Here is a 6,814-nt window from a genome sequence, read left to right as displayed (position 1 = left end):
AAAAGAAATACACTGACACATGTCACTTTAGTTTTGTGTATTTCACTGTATATAAATTATATTTCAATAAAATGCATTAAAAATGCATTGATATAGACTGACACCACTTCAGAAGCATTTCTGCAGTGTGTTCTCTCCGGCATCATTTTGAATTTCAGCCTTTACAAAATCTTGTAAAAAACTTTGAGTGCTCCCTATTTCCCTCTGAAGTCTTATATTATTTATAATATTTTATGAAGAATAGTATTTTCTCATTTGTATTAATATTTATATGTCCATTGTCAGCCCTTTGCTATACTCAATGTATGTAATTACACTGTGAAAGGAAATAACCAACATCTTTTTTTCTTGGATTGCATTGCAATTTTCTTTTCAGTTTATGGTTTAGCTACACAAATAAATTACTGCTAACATCCTGATTTGAGGATGGCATGTATTCATGTGACAATTCTAATTAAACCTGTGGGTTGACTCTCAGTTATTTTAAATGTCAACTGACAGGTAAAGCACTGTTTTCTATTTAATTATAACACATATCTGAAGGATCATAGAAAGCACAGATTTCAGCAAAGGTAAAGTCACTGTTGGTAACTAAAAGAGAGGTAGGATTATCTGTGTGTTATTTTGGGAAATAGTGACAGAACAAGGCTATAAAAATCAAAGGAAAAAAGAAAGATTCTCTTTAGCCTCCATTATTTTAATCCATCAAAAAGGAATTCTCTTTATTCCTAGGTGATTGCTTGTATGAAAAACTATATTCCTTTAATTCACATATACTAGGAGTTCTGGTAGTGTAGTGCCTAAGACACTTGACTGCTAACCAGAAGGCTGGTGGTTCAAACCCACCAGCAACTCCTCGGAAGGAAGATGGGGCAATTTACTTCCATAGTGATACTGCCTTGGAAACCCAAGGAGGGGTCGCTATGAGTCAGGTCCGACTCCATGGCACATAACAACAACATGAGTGTAGACAAATTTTAGGTGCACTGATGGTACAATGGTTAAGCATTTAGCTGTTAACCAAAAAGTTGGTGGTTTGAAGCCACCCATTGGCTCTGTGTGAGAAAGAACCAGTGAACTGCTGCCATGGAGATTGTGGTTGATGTCGTTGTGGTGTACAGTTAAGTCAATTCTGACTCATAGTAATCTGTAAAGATTACAGCCTAGGAAACCCTATGGGGCAATTCTACTCTATCACATGAGATCACTTTCAATAAAAAATCAACTTGACAGCATCTTACAACAACAAAACAAATTTTATATCAACTCTTCTGCTTGATACAAATATCAACATAGCATTGAAGTAAAATATAGCCAAGATGAAAACCCCATGATTTTCTTAATCAGCCATGCTTTGTTGCACAGAATAGAAAGCAATATGAATTAGCTTATTTAAAGTAAGTTAGAATTTAATGACTTCAGTAACCTCATGCAATCGCAGGAAGCACAAGATTGTTCCACGGGAACTTTAATTCTTCAAAAACAACTACTCTGCTTAGATTTTCTAGGCCACATGGTTTCTTATCTTTCTTATACATGTACATATTTGAAAGGCTCAAATTATTCTACAAAGCTTATAAGAAAACAAAGCAAAATAAACAAACACAAAAATAGAACAGGAGTAATTTTTCCACTCCCAGTTTCTATTTCTATTCTACAGAGACCACTGATTTCAAACCCATCAGCTGTCTGCTAGTATTTAGTCCCATGTCTCTGGATAGACTTCTGAGTATAATGCTGGCACTACTTGCTTTTTCAGTTTCAGAAGTGATATTTTGACCTCTGACTTCAGAATATGAAACTTTAGCTCATTTTACCTTCCACATCTAATACACACACACACACGTACACACAGCACGTACATACACACTCAGAAACACACAAATTTCTTGTCTTTCCATCTGCCTAACATCACTCTAGTGTAATTTTGGAGGGAACAGTTTTATGTTTTAAATTATTTTGACCATGTAAAAACTAATCACATTTGAGCCATATCATTACTAGTTTCTTTCTTGCACAAGGTTTTGCTTTTTATGACAATGATTACTTTGCTTATTCCATTTACTTATTTTCTATATAATTATTAATAAATCATTCCTAAATTGTCTTTCTTAGAAAACATATGATCGCCAATCAATTTTATGGTCCTGGATAAAATTCCCCTGCAATTGTCTAATTTCCAATGTGAGCTTATTGCCAGGTATGTGTACTGCACTATTGTTACCTTATGGTCTCACTTCTCTATCACCCTGGGAATTGTCTTGTCTTCACTCATGAGTAGGAGCCTGGTTTCCTGGATCCCATGTCTTCAGATATTATGGTAGTTTTAATGGATTGAGTGGTGTTCTTCCCTCAAAATATGCTCATGTCCTAGTACTTACAACCTGTGAATGTTCTAGACAAGTGCCCTTATGAGAATGACACAGAGGGAGATTTGACATATAGAAGAGAAGCCAGCAATAAAACCATGGAGGCAGGTTGAGGTCATCGAGTAAACTCTGACTCCTAGTAACCCCTGTTGGGTTTCCAAGGCTGTAAATTTTTAGAGAAGCAGACTGCCTCATCTTTTGTCTGTACAGCAGCTGGAAGGTTCAAACCACCGACCTTTTGGTTGGCCGCTGAATGCCTTAACTGCTGCACCACCAGAACTCCTTAATAGAGTGTAGTGTACATCATTTGCTAGTTCATATTCATCAGTGTTTTCTTGAGAAATCCTGAATGGATGGTGATTTTTGAGACAGCATATATCTGAAAATGGCTTTAGTCTGTCCAGAATTGGGTATAGATTCCAGTTTCATAAAATTCTGTCAAAAATTTCAAAGCATTATTTTTTCCAGTTGTGGTAGCAGAATTTTAAGATGACCCCCTAAGATCTTTGGCCCCTGGTGTACACACACTATCTTCCAGTTACTGCATTCAATTAAACACTAACATAGCTCTTTCCATCCTCTAATTTTCAATTTGTACAGCATTCAATTATTGTTTGCACCTTCTTTTCCTTCTTTTAACTCTCAGAGGACAGTGTCGATTCTTTTTTCTTTTCTTCAGTTTTTCATCCCTTCACATAAGCCTCTGTTTCCTTCACATTTCTTTTTACTGTTGGTGGCATTTTTTTTGTGTGTGTATTTTATATTGAAAGCTTTCTTTTAGAAGTCATTGCAACTTGGCTTTTCTACTCATATTTCTAAGTGCAGGGTTATGTATTGATAGGAAGGTATTTGCATGTCGGAAAGTTATCGACTGAGGCTTTCATTGTAGGGGGAGCCAGCATGGCTTTTTCTTTGGAAAATTCCCACTATCATCATCTATAACTCTTTTCTCTGATCACAAAGTATCTTTCAATCTCTTTGGCCAGAATAGCGTAAGTCTTCCCTTTGTAACAGTGATAAACAGCAAGTTACCTGACCAGTGCTCAGGGAATTGAAGGAAGGAAGAAAGCTGTAGTCTTCATATTTAGCATAAAAATGTTCATTTAGTCCTTATGCTGTCAGTGTATTACCTCTACTACTGTCTTTCAGTTCAGAGACTCTTAATTTCTCCAGAGATACACTTCCTGTTTTTCATCCAGGTGAGGAATGAGGAGGGCCATTAATCTGGCTGTGCAAAATTGGAAAGGAGAAGTGTGGCAGGGGCTGGAAGAGGGAGAAATGGGCAATGGCCATGAGCTTTTTTTCAACATATTTACCTGGTTTTGACCTTATCCTAGTAACACTTCTCAGAGGTAGTAGAATCTTTGGGAAATTCTGAAATGCAAATGAAATTGCTTCTCAATTTTCATCTCTCCAAGAGTAGAATTAGCTTTCTTTTGTTTTAAATTAGCTACCATTTATCTTTCTGATTTCTAGTTATGGGAGTCTTGTCTTTTCTTTGTCTTTATAAGTTTATGGGTTTAAAAAACATGTTTTATTATTCTAAAATATTATGGAGTTCCTGTATGGATTACAGATAATTATCTACCAGATATGAGTAATATTTCTAAAAATGTAAATCTTATCACATTGCACTTCTGCTCAATGACTTCCTTTCCCATTGGAATGGGACGAAAAATCCACCTGTGTGGATGGTCCTTGCTGTCCAGTTCTTTGTTATGCTTTGTATCACTATGCCTTGATCAATATGCTTTAGATACTGACCTCTTTTCTATTTCTCTATTATGCTAGCTTTTCCTGCTTCAGGTTTTTAATACATTCATTTCCCTATACTTAATATGTTTCTTTTTCCTTCCTTAGGCCTTTCTGTACATTGTTTACCGGGTTACTCTTACTCATTCTCCAGTTTAAATGACCTTTTCTCTAGGAGACCTTTTCTCCTCTCTCAATCTTGAGAAAGTCTTTCTTTTATCTTACTTGTGAACACCCTGTACGTTTTTTATATCTCTGTTGAATAACACAGTCCATAAGGAATTCTTCTGGTGTTATTGTTGTTATGGTGGTGTAGTGGTAGCATTTGGCTGCTAACCAGAAGGCCAATGGTTCAAACGCACCAGGTGCTCTGAGGGAGGAAGATGAGGCAATCTACTTCTGTAAAGATTTATGGTCTTGGAAACCTAGTGGGAGTTTATGAGTTGGAGTCGACTCGATGGCAGTGGAAATACAGTTCATAAATATATCTTAGGGTGATTATTTCTGCAATATCTGTCTCTTTTGCTGGCCTTTACCTTCATGAAGAGAGGAACTATTCATGTTTTAGTCACCACCCTACGTCAGTGAATCACTCAGAACCTGTTGGAGTTGTAGATATGTATGTAGTACTGAATACTTTTTGTTTAATATATACATATATTGATGAACATTTAGGAGGCATGCTTCTTGTAGGCATGAGTTTTCTAAGGAAAAGGGAATGGAGAAGAACTAATGCTGAGGAGAAACGCTTGATAAAATTCAAGTTTTGATGCAAAAGAGAGAACTCCCGAATAATTTCTGGAAAATTAAATTGAATTGAAACGTTCTGCCACATCTTTCTCTGGACCTTATAGTTTTCTTTAGAGAATTTAAGTCAGCTTTCATTAGGTGTGTAGTTTTGAACATCGTGCTCATGTTCTTTAATACTGAATTTTCTCATTTGTAAAACTAGCAACATAAAGTCTTACACATTCTCTTTTTCAAGGATTTCTTAATATAGACATGTAGAGGGAGCTCTGGTAGCATAGTTCCTAAGACATTTGATTGCTAACCAGAAGGCTGGTGGTTCAAACCTACCAGCCACTCCTCAGAAGGAAGGTTGGGCAATCTACTTCTATAGTGATAATGCCTCAGAAACCCAAGGAGGGGTTGCTATGAGTTGGATCTGACACAACGGCAGTGAGTTTAGGGCAATTAGTATTGTGTTTGTCTTATTAGTATTGTGTTTATCTTGCATATTGAATGCTATTAAAGAATAATTTCTTTCCCTACTCATTTCCTCTTTGTGCTACATATCATGATTAGATATAAGAAGATATCTTTTCTAGGAGTATGAAAGACTTACAACAGAATAACATACCATGGGACACTTAAATTTGCTTTTATGGTTGCCTTAAAAATTAAGGTAGACTTATCTGTCCAATCTTGATAGATTAAAGCCAGCCAGTGGATTAAATCACCTCTAAAGGTTTCTTTCAGGCTTATAGATTCTAAAGTGGCAGAACAGTGTAACGAATAGCAGAGAAATCATTCATAATGTACAATGACCCTACGTACCAACAACAGTAGGCTGTGAGTACTCTAAAACCTGGACTTATCTCACAAAATATTGGGAAGAAATATCAGTAGATTAAAAAGAGAAAGCTGTGTTGTGCCCTTGATGATAGGAGATTTAATCTTAGGCATTCAACATTCATCAATATATGCTGTGTGCTCTGACATGTAATATTAATTGGTAGAGAGAACTGCAGCATGCTAATTAGGGGAGACAAAGAAAACTAAATATTCAGTCTTGACATTAGTTTTGGATAGCGAACTTTCTTAATTCAATTTTATTATTCATCCAACAAATGTTAGTTGAGAATGTAATGCATGCAAAGAACTATTAATTTTCCCTTTATTTATTTACTTACACAATACTGGAGAGAATTACCACTCTTCGCTCATTGTTTTTCTAATTCAAATCTGGTTTAATAAGGATAAAAAGACTTATGAAAAGTTTCACTCGCCAAAACCAAGCAAACAGGGGAGAGGCCACTGGAAGAATCACCTCTGCTCCCAGAAGAAGCATTAGAGCTGCATTTTGATCGACGCTCAGAATTTGTTACCTTGAGGTAAAGCCAGGTCCGTGTCATCAGCAAAGGCACGAGGCAGAGTCAAGCAATACCTAACAAACCAGCTTCACTGGAACATGGATTGCATGTTAGCAAGTTGTTGGACTTAAGTGTAGAAAAGTCATTTCTGAGTAGTATCCCTCTATCTCTGTGCTCTCTGCTCATCTTGGCAAACTCTTACTCATTCTACCAAAATAAGTCACCTGTCATCTCCTGGGGAAATCTCATCTTGACTGTGTTACACTGTTGTTGTTGTTGTTGTTATGTGCCGTTGAGTAAGTCCCCTTATATCTATTGTTTATAGGCTTCCTTTGAAAATGCTCATAACCTTCTACTGCCCAAAGCTGCAAGGGGAAATTTGGGCCTGGTGTATTGTATTAGGTTTGTCAAAGTATTGTAGTTAAAAGGCCCAAATTAGGTTTGCATTGTAATTCATGATTTACAGAAGGTTCTATATCATAAATTCAAAGGTGGCCTTTGACACACAGCCTGTTCAATATCAGTAGGACTTGTATGGTCAGTAACTGCAACTCCGCCAAAATGGCTCTCAGATTCCGTCTGGTTTAGTCATGCTGATAA

This window comes from Orycteropus afer, unplaced genomic scaffold (genome assembly GCF_000298275.1).
Source record: "Orycteropus afer afer isolate SDZICR_OR568_19922 unplaced genomic scaffold, OryAfe1.0 scaffold00007, whole genome shotgun sequence".
In the NCBI taxonomy this organism is placed as follows: domain Eukaryota; kingdom Metazoa; phylum Chordata; class Mammalia; order Tubulidentata; family Orycteropodidae; genus Orycteropus; species Orycteropus afer.
Note: the sequence above shows the minus strand (reverse complement) of the source record.